The sequence below is a fragment of the Cervus elaphus genome, chromosome 14, assembly GCF_910594005.1.
Source record: "Cervus elaphus chromosome 14, mCerEla1.1, whole genome shotgun sequence".
Lineage (NCBI taxonomy): Eukaryota > Metazoa > Chordata > Mammalia > Artiodactyla > Cervidae > Cervus > Cervus elaphus.
Genome location: NC_057828.1, coordinates 19,461,328 through 19,472,544, shown reverse-complemented (window position 1 = coordinate 19,472,544; position 11,217 = coordinate 19,461,328). Strand labels below are relative to the sequence as shown.

The 11,217-nt window shown below is 34.1% G+C and overlaps 1 pseudogene; it reads left to right on the top strand.

The window, feature by feature from the left end:
* Positions 1–6,963: 6,963 nt before the first annotated feature.
* LOC122708067 lies at positions 6,964–10,820 on the top strand (annotated as a pseudogene).
* Positions 10,821–11,217: the final 397 nt, after the last annotated feature.

The window sequence follows — 11,217 nt, the reverse complement described above, 5'->3', positions numbered from 1 at the left end:
TGTGTGGGTGCAGTAGCTTTCACCTTGTGGAGGGCATAGTAACGTTGCTGCTGCTAAGTCACTTCAGACGTGTCCAACTCTGTGCGACCCCATAGACGGCAGCCCACGTGGCTCCCCCATCCCTGGGATTCCCCAGGCAAGAATACTGGAGTGGGTTGTCATTTCCTTCTCCAATGCATGAAAGTGAAAAGTGAAAGTGAAGTCACTCAGTGGTGTCCGACTCATAGCGACCTCATGGACTGCAGCCCACCAGGCTCCCCCGTCCATGGGATTCTCCAGGCAAGAGTACTGGAGTGGGCTGCCATTGCCTTCTCCGATAGTAATGTTAGTCAGGCCTAAATTAGAAGAAGGGAGAAGTGGGGATATTTTGGGCGGTGGAGAAAAAGATTCTGCTTCATGTAAAGAGTTACTCATAATTTGTCAGTTCTTTCCATTTATTTACATCTAAATCTTGATTTTGAAAACACAGAGTTGGTAAAACTGAGCATTGCTTTCAAGTCTTTACTTTAAGGCATGTTATTTTGAATTTATTGGAGAAATAAATCACCAACCAGTGATACAAAGAAGGAACACGAAATCATTAATGAACAATTATATCAACTGGTGCAGGAAATAAGCAATTAGAACTTGCATGAAGAAAAATCAATACCCACATGTAACTTTTTCCAGCAACAAATTTCAAAGCAATAAACATAGGGCTAACTTTACTAATGAAAACTAGATAACCAAAATTGAAATGCTAAATAGAACAAGATAAGGACAATTCCTGGCTATTACACAATGACTAGAAAATTTAGGTAGAAATATCCAGACTTTAAAATATTCAAAACTGAATTTATTTTTACTGGATCTGTATAAAAGTTACTATCAATTGGAGGTTTTATCATTGTTTCACATAATACTTTTCAAATAAATTAAATGTTAATCCTAAATTGAGTATTCTTTGATCACTTCAATTGAATTGTACTTTGTAACAAAATAAAACACAATTAGGATACATATACAAATGTACACACATAGCATTTGAATAGATAATCTTCTATTGGATCCTATAGTTTATTGCCAACTACAGCTCTCCAGATTCTTGGTTCAAGGTACTTATTCAAAATATAGTAAAAAAAAAAAAAAATCATATTATCTCCATTAGCTATCCAATGATCTCCTTATGCTTTGCTTTTAAAAATATCTCACAAACGTTCTTAATAAGGAGATGAAGAATAATAGGGAGATTAAGAATAAGTCAACAATATATGCATAGTTATCATCAAATGATTATGAAATATTAAGGAGGGAGCCACTTGACAAGACATTAAGCATCTAAATAATGGGAGCCAAAGACTTTTATTCTAGGATAACAGAAGTTTAACTTTCATAAGCAGTGAGTTTTTTAGCTCAAATAAATCCCACCATTGTTTATTTTACTCCAAGAATTCACTTAGGTAGCTATCATATTTCTCTAATAATTATGACTTATTGATATATATACCTGCTCCTATTGACTTACTATTAAAGAATATATTCCTGAGTCTATAAAATAGATAAAGAAATTTACAGTCTTCTAAAAGCTTGAAATCAAGTTAGAAAAACAAAACACTTATAAAGATGAGAAATACACATAATAATCTACTTGTATATGTTACTCAGATAGTTGGTTAAAATCTTTACTCTTTCAGTTCCAGCATTTTTAAAAATTGATTTTTAATTTCTTAATTTTATAATAATTTAATTGCTAATAACTACATTGTAATAAATGTATGTATGACATTTTAAGCCAATCTAATTTGCTTTGCTTTATCATTTGTTAGTATATTTTCTCTTAGCTATTTATATTAGCATTATATTTTCATCATAATTTACCTTTAAGAGAAGAATGGAAAACTCAGACTCTTTACAAGGTAACATCCATAACTTCTGGGATACAATTGAGACAGTTACTAGATTTGTGAAGAAGCAAGAAAATGTATGAAAAACTTGAAATTAAATAAATAGTAATAAATATAGACTCCAAAGAAACTTTATGTTGGAGTTTGTAGTTAAGGGCTTAGAAAATGCAATTATAAATATGTCTAAGGGTTTAACATAAATGGTAGGTGTAATGAGGGAACCAATGAAAATTTTCTACTGATAATGATATATCTACTGATATAGCTATGGAGAAGTTGGTAAAGAATCTGCCTACAATTCAGGAGATGGGGGTCCAATTCCTGGGTCAGGAAGATCCCCTGGAGAAGAAAATGGTGACCCACTCCAGTAACCTTGCCTGGAGAATCCCATGGACAGAGGAGTCTGGTGGGCAAGAGTCCAACACAACTTAGTGACTAAACCACCAACCACCAAAGATATAAAGAGCCAGATGTAAAATTTAGAACTGAAACACATATAAAAGCATAATAGATGAATTTAAAGTCAGATTAAATAGTACAGCAGATAAGATTAGTTAAAATTTGAAGATAGGTCAAGTGAAGCTGCCTAAGATGAAGCACAGAGGAAAGGGATGGGGGAAGTTAAAAGGGGAAAAAAGGGAGAGAGAAAAATTGGAGTAGAAAAATTATTAGAAGAGTTAATTCAGACATTTTTCAAAAGTTTTGAAATAATATTAGCTCATTTATCAGCAAAACAACAAACCCAAAGTAAGATAAACAAGAGGAAAACCTTAGGTAAAGATGGATACCTGAAATGCAGGAGACCTAGGTTCCATCCCTGGGTTGGGAGAATCAGATCACCTGGAGAAGGAAATGGCAACTGACTCATTGTTCTTGCCTGGGAAATTCCCTGGACAAAGGAGCTTGGTGAGCTATAGTCCATATAGTCTCAAGAGTTGGACACACTTTAGCAATTAACCACCACCAAGATAAGAAATGCTAATAGAGGTATATATTCTTTTAAATAACAAAAGAATTTAAGGAAGGGGTATAGGAGATACAAACTATTAGTTGTGAGATAAGCTGCAAGTATATGTTGTGCATAGTGGTGAATAGTCAATATTTTATGATAACCATTAACAGAGAATAACCTTTAAAAATTGTGAATCACTGTGTTGCTCACCTGTAACACTACATAGCAACTATAATTTTAAAAGATTTACTCAGCACTTTTTTACATGCCAAGCAGTGTGTACTCTACTTAAGCTACTGTATTTCATGTAATTAAAAAAAAGGTTAACATATTTAATAACACATTAATAGAAAAGTGCCAATTTATCCAGATGTGCATTAATTTAATACAGAACCAAAATAGATGAAGGAAAAAAATGTATCAAATAAAGGTAGACAAAAACAAAATCTCAGATGGAGATTTTAGTCTTCTCTCAATAGCTGATTGAAAAATAAACAGAATGGTATCATTTGTTTAGAAAATCACAATAACAACAATTTTAATTGATATCTGTGCAATATTATACTTCAACAGGGGCTTCCCTGGTAGCTCAGCTGGTAAAGACTCCACCTGCAATGCAGGAGACCCTGGTTTGATTCCTGAGAGGAGAAGATCCCCTGGAAAGGGATAGTGAAAAACAAATATATGTAAATTAAACAGCTCATATCCATTGTCAATAAAAATTATATAAAGATATTATTTTTTAGCGAATAGTACTAAAAAAACAGTGTCACAAATTGTTGGATAATGTTAAAAGGGTGTTAGAGGCAAATTTATAATTCTAAATACTTATATTAAAATGAAGAAAGTTCTTAAATTGTCTATATTCCCCTTAAGAAGGCAGAAAACAAAGACCAAATTAAACTCAAATTATTTAGAAGATCATACATAATAAAGATAAAAGAGGAAACCAAAGAGTAGAAAGAAGAGCCACTGAAAAAAAAAGAAATAAATTTTATTATTTGAAAATAAGTATGCAAAAATTAAATCCTAGCTATAGAAAAATCAAGGGAATTCCAAAAATACAACTACTTCTGCTTCACTGACTACACTAAAGCCTTTGACTGTGTGAATCACAACAAACTGTGGAAAATTCTTCAAGAGATGGGAATATCAGACCACCTAACCTGCCCCCTGAGAAACGTGTTTGTAGGTCAGGAAACAACAGTTAGAACCAGACATAGAGCAAATGACTGGGTCCAAATTAGAAAAGGATTATATCAAGAACATTAGATACAGAGTTGATCTCAAACTAATGTCAGAAAGAGAAGAGGAACTAAAAACCTCTTGATGAAGGTGAAAGAGGACAGTGAAAAAGCTGGCTTAAAGCTCAACATTCAAAAATCTAAGATCATGGCATCCAGTCCCATCACTTCATGGCAAATAGATGGGGAAACAATGGAAACAGTGGCAGATTTTATTTTCTTGGGCTCCAAAATTACTGCAGATGATGACTGCAGCCATGAAATTAAAAGATGCACCTTGGGAGGAAAACTATGACAAACCTACACAGCATATTAAAAAGCAGAGACATCACTTTGCCAACAAAGGTCTGAATAGTCATAGCTGTGATTTTTTTTTTTTTTTCCAAGAGTCATGTATGGAGGTGAGAGTTAGACCATAAAGGCTGAGTGCCAAAGAATTGATGTTTTGGAATTGTTTTTCTGAAGAAGGCTCTTGAGAGTCCCTTGGACTGTGAGATCAAACCAATCAATCCTAAATGAAATCAACCCTGAATATTCATTGGAAGGATTGACCATTCATTGGAAGGATTGAATATTCATTGGAAGGACTATAGCTGAAGCTCCAGTACTTTGGCCACCTGATGCGAAGAGTGGACTCATTGGAAAAGACCCTGATGCTGGGAAAGATTGAGGGCAGGAGCAGAAGGGGGCGACAGAGTTTTAGATGGTTGAATGACTCAATGGACATGAGTTTGAGCAAACTCAGGGAGCTATGAAGGACAGGGAAGCCTGGTGTGCTGCAGTTCAGCTGCAGTTCATGGGGTTGCAAATAGTCAGACACGACTTACCAACTGAACAACAGCAAGATTACTCAAAGAAAAGAGTGGGGAAATATAAATTTCCAGTATCAGATATGAAAGATAAGATAGCCTGCCTATCACACAATAAAATAAATATCAGAGACTTTCACAAAATGTTGCATGACAATAAACTGAACATCTTGAAAAGAAATAATCTCTTTAAAGAGAAAAATGACCAAATATTCCTCAGGAATAATATAAAAGCTGAATAGTTCTATAGCTATGAAAAGAAAAAGAAAAAAAACCAGACCGTCACTATAGAAAACTCCTGTCTCCAAGAGTATCATAAGTATATGCTTCTCCCACAGAATCTTTAGAAAATAGAGGGTAAAAGAACAGTTTTGTATTAATTTTACAAAGTGAACAAATCATATTACTGAAAAGAGAAAATTGCACTATATTTTATGAAATTATAATTCAAATTCTGAACAAACCGTTATCAAATTCTCTCCAGCAGTTCATAAAAAAGAATGAAAAGACAGCTACAAATGTTGAGGAGTATGTGAAGAAAGGAGAATGCTCGGGCATCACTGGTGGTGACATAAAAGAATGCACTTTGGAAAATATTTTGGAAATTTCTTAGAATATTAAACATATATATATACATTTTAATTTATGACCTAGCAATTCAACCCCATTAGGGGTGGTCTGTTCAAGAGAAATGGTATATATTTCCACATAGAAACTTACAGGTGGATGGTTTTTGCAAGATTATTCATCATATTAATAATAAAAATTGGAAACCACCTAAATGAGTTTCACCTAGTGACTGGATGGACAAAATATGGTATATCCATAGAATGGAATAATGCAGATCAATAAAAAGGAATTACTACGGATACATGCTATGATGTGGCTGAACCTCAAAATATTATGCATGGTTCAAAAAAACATAGTCTGATATAAGTGACTGTATATTGTATTGCTTTTTATATGAAATGCTAAGGAAAAGCGAATCTATAGAAGCAGAAGTAGATTAGTAATTGTCTGAGAATGGGCAGAGGTTTAACAGAAAATATGTATGAAGAATCTTATTAAAATGATGAAATGTTTTAAAATTTATGGTAATTATTGCATAACTTGATAAACTTACTCAAATGCCATTGATTTGTACACATGAAATGGGTAATGTATATATATATGAGCTATGCTTCAATAAATTAATTTTTACAAAAGAATAAAAAGTTTGTCTCATATTTAAAAGTCAATTAATGAAATTCACTACATTAACAGAATGAAGAAAATAATACTTCTCAATATTTGAATAAAAACTCTTTAACAGAATTCAGCACACATTTAAGCTAAAAAATAAAAATTAGAAATGAATCCCTCAATTAGATAATTAGTAATTAAGGAAAGAACTTCACTTAAGATAGTTTTTAATTTTCAGGGTCTCTGTATTTTCAACTTAAACCTGAGAATGAGATACTACTTCTTCAGGTTGTAGACTTTATGTAATGAAAAAATAAATAATTTGATAAGAATTTGAAAGTAAAAGTATTTATATTTGCTGTGATAGGATTATAGAAATTTCTGTTATAATTTTAAAAAAGAACCTACAAAACCCAAATTATTAAAGTTTTTGCATTTGAGGTCAATATATAATCTATTTTATTTTTGTATAACTGCAATTTTTGTTTTACAATAACAATAATGTAGCATTTCCAATTTAAAGCAAAATAAGGAAATAAAATACTTGGGTTTAAATTGAAATTTGTCAAAATTTGTATAAATTCTTTATTTAAAACTTCTCAAAAAAGGGAAAAAGGGAAAAAAGGAAAGAAAAAGAAAAGACAAATGAAAAGATGAATCAATCTTCATAAATAAGAAGACTCAAACTGGTAAGATGTCCTTTCTTTCTAAAATATTTATCTCCAAATTCTAGCAGTCTTTTGGCAGAAATTGACAAGATACACTTAAATATGTATCTTTTATTTAGGCAGTTGGACTTGGCGGAGGCAGGACTCCTCCCTTCCTCTATCTCAGGTCCTTGGTGACACCTGTTGTCCTGGGGAAGCGGCTGCGTGGTGCCTGTGCAGGAGGTGATGTTCTTTCTATTAACAACTCAGGGATCACAACAAATGTAGCAACCACACAAGCATTATAGCATCTTATGCTATCTGTTTAGCAGACCCCAAAGGAGACTGACTTAAAACTTAAACTAATTGAGATTCCAAAACCATTTGTGGTTTCTGAAGAGTAAGAGGAACTACAATGCAAGACTCTAACTTTGGGAAATTTAGCCTAGTTAAAGAGTAGATACAAGAAATCAGAAAAAGCAAGAATCTTCCACAAACTGTAATTGAATATGTTGAAGGAAAACTTTTTACACTTGGATCTTGCCAATTAGGAATACCTACAAAGGTGCCAATACTGATGTGTGTTGCAACAAGATATATTGATTGAAGTGACTCTTTCACCTCATTCTATAAATTGAATTTACAGGAAAAAGTGAAAGATTTAGGAGCTGTTGAAGCATTTGTGCAAGTTATCAAACTGTGTTTTGATGGCTTAGGGATTGATATTTTTTTGCAAGATTAGTACTGCAGACTATTCCAAAATATTTGGACCTAGGAGAGATAGTCTGCTTAAAAAGTATTAGTAATATTTCCTTAATTTCTCTTTCTGTTTTCTCATTGCTAGTGTATAGGAATGCAAGGGATTTCAGTGTGTTAATTTTATATCCTACAACTTTACTATATTCGTTGATTAGCTCTAGTAATTTTCTGGTAGAGTCTTTAGGGTTTTCTATGTAGAGGATCATGTCTGCATGATCCTGCAGGATCATCTGCAAACAGCGAGAGTTTGACTTCTTCTTTTCCTATCTGGATTCCTTTTACTTCTTTTTCTGCTCTGACTGCTGTGGCCAAAACTTCCAAAACTATATTGAATAGTAGTGGTGAGAGTGTCTTGCTCCTGATTTTAGGGGAAATGCTTTCAATTTTTCACCATTGAGGGTGATGCTTGCTGTGGGTTTGTCATATATAGCTTTTATTATGTTGAGGTATGTTCCTTCTATTCCTGCTTTCTGAAGAGTTTTAGTCATAAATGGAGGTTGAGTGTTGTCAAAGGCTTTTTCTGCATCTATTGAGATAATCATATGGTTTTTATCTTTCAATTTGTTAATGTGGTGTATTACATTGATTGATTTGCAGATATTAAAGAATCCTTGCATTCCTGGGATAAAGCCCACTTGGCCATGGTGTATGATTTTTTTAATATGTTGTTGGATTCTGTTTGCTAGAATTTTGTTAAGGATTTTTACATCTATGTTCATCAGTGATATTGGCCTGTAGTTTTCTTTTTTGTGGCATCCTTGTTTGGTTTTGGAATTAGGGTGATGGTGGCCTCATAGAATGAGTTTGGAAGTTTACCTTCTTCTGCAATTTTCTGGAAGAGTTTGAGTAAGATAGGTGTTAGCTCTTCTCTAAATTTTTGGTAGAATTCAGCTGTGAAGCCATCTGGTCCTGGGCTTTTGTTTGCTGGAAGATTTCTGATTACAGTTTCGATTTCCATGCTTGTGATGAGTCTGTTAAGATCTTCTATTTCTTCCTGGTTCAGTTTTGGAAAGTTATACTTTTCAAAGAATTTGTCCATTTCATCCAAGTTGTCCATTTTATTGGCATAGAGCTGCTGGTAGTAGTCTCTTATGATCCTTTGTATTTCAGTGTTGTCTGTTGTGATCTCTTCATTTTCATTTCTAATTTTGTTAATTTGGTTCTTCTCCCTTTGTTTCTTACAAAAGACCTATACATAGAAAACTATAAAACACTGATGAAAGAAATCAAAGAGGACACAAACAGATGGAGAAATATACTGTGTTCATGGATTGGAAGAATCAATATTGTCAAAATGACTATACTACCCAAAGCAATCTATAGATTCAATGCAATCCCTATCAAGCCACCAATGGTATTTTTCACAGAACTAGAACAAATAATTTCACAATTTGTATGGAAATACAAAAACCTCGAATAGCCAAAGTAATCCTGAGAAAGAAGAATGGAACTGGAGGAATCAACCTGCCTGACTTCAGACTATACTACAAAGCCACAGTCATTAAGACAGTATGGTACTAGCACAAAGACAGAAATATAGATCAATGGAACAGAGTAGAAAGCCCAGAGATAAATCCATGAACCTATGGACACCTTATCTTTGACAAAGGAGGCAAGGATATACAATGGAAAAAAGACCACCTCTTTAACAAGTGGTGCTGGGAAAACTGGTCAACCACTTGTAAAAGAATGAAACTAGAACATTTTCTAACACCATACACAAAAATAAACTCAAAATGGATTAAAGATCTAAATGTAAGACCAGAAACTATAAAACTCCTAGAGGAGAACATAGGCAAAACACTCTCCAATATAAACCACAGCAGGATCCTCTATGACCCACCTCCCAGAATATTGGAAATAAAAGCAAAAATAAACAAATGGGACCTAATGAAACTTAAAAGTTTTGCACAACAAAGGAAACTATAAGCAAGGTGAAAAGACAGCCCTCAGATTGGGAGAAAATAATAGCAAACAAAGCAACAGACAAAGGATTAATCTCAAAAATATACAAGCAACTCCTGCAGCTCAATTCCAGAAAAATAAATGACCCAATCAAAAAATGGGCCAAAGAACTAAACAGACATTTCTCCAAAGAAGACATACAGATGGCTAACAAACACATGAAAAGATGCTCAACATCACTTATTATCAGAGAAATGCAAATCAAAACCACAATGAGGTACCCTTACATGCCAGTCAGGATGGCTGCTATCCAAAAGTCTACAAGCAATAAATGCTGGAGAGGGTGTGGAGAAAAGGGAACCCTCTTACACTGTTGGTGGGAATGCAAACTAGTACAGCCACTATGGAGAACAGTGTGGAGATTTCTTACAAAACTGGAAATAGAACTGCCATATGACCCAGCAATCCCGCTCCTGGGCATACACACTGAGGAAACCAGAACTGAAAGAGACACGTGCACCCCAATGTTCATCGTAGCACTGTTTATAATAGCCAGGACATGGAAGCAACCTAGATGCCCATCAGCAGATGGATGGATAAGGAAGCTGTGGTACATATACACCATGGAATATTACTCAGCCATTAAAAAGAATTCATTTGAACCAGTTCTAATGAGATGGATGAAACTGGAGCCCATTATACAGAGTGAAGTAAGCCAGAAAGATAAAGACCAATACGGTATACTAACACATATATATGGAATTTAGAAAGATGGTAATGATAACCCTATATGCAAAACAGAAAAAGAGACACAAATGTATAGAACAGACTTTTGAACTCTGTGGGAGAGGCGAGGGTGGGGTGTTTTGAGAGAACAGCATTGAAACATGTATATTATGTAGGGTGAAACAGATCACCAGCCCAGGTTGGATGCATGAGACAAGTGCTCAGGCCTGGTGCACTGGGAAGACCCAGAGGGATCAGGTAGAGAGGGAGGTGGGACGGGGGATCGAGATGGGGAATACATGTAAATCCATGACTAATTCATGTTAATGTATGACAAAAACCACTACAATATTGTAAAGTAATTAGCCTCCAACTAATAAAAATAAATGAAATAAAAAATAAAAAATAAATAAACAGTGCAATGATGCAGCCAAAAAAAAAGTATTACTAATAGAATATGTGTAAGGAGTCTAAGTGGTTGCAGGGGAACTGATAAAATTTCACATCTGTTTCTAATTATTGACAGTTTCAGGTTAACAGGGGACCAAATTTCACACAACTATTCCAATATATTAGATTTCCTTGATTCTATTTCCTGGACTAAGTAAGTAATAGAACTTGCCAACTTTATTCAAATGTAATAGCACCAACTTTTGTACATTGATTCTTCAGTGTTTTCTAAATGGTATGTGTTTAGATTATATTCAAATTGATTTAAAAATAAATGACAATAAAATATCTCACATTGAAAAAATTGGATAGCCAAGTGATCTCTAAAAAGAAGAACCAATTAGAAAGACATATAGTAATTTACTTTGAGTTATGGAAAGATTAAAGGCAGGAGAAGAGGACAACAGAGGATGAAATGGTTGGATGGCATCACTGACTTGATGGACATGAATTTAAGTAAACTCCAGGAGTTAGTGATGGACAAGGAGGCCTGAAGTCGCAAAGAGTGGGACATGACTGAGCAACTGAACTGAACTGACGTCTATTTCCACATTAACCAAAAGAGTGTGGCATGGACCTGAGGATAGAAAGGTATAAAAGACATTTGGAGACCAGAGCTAGATCTCTGGGTTAGAATAATCCCCTAAAGGAAGAAATAGC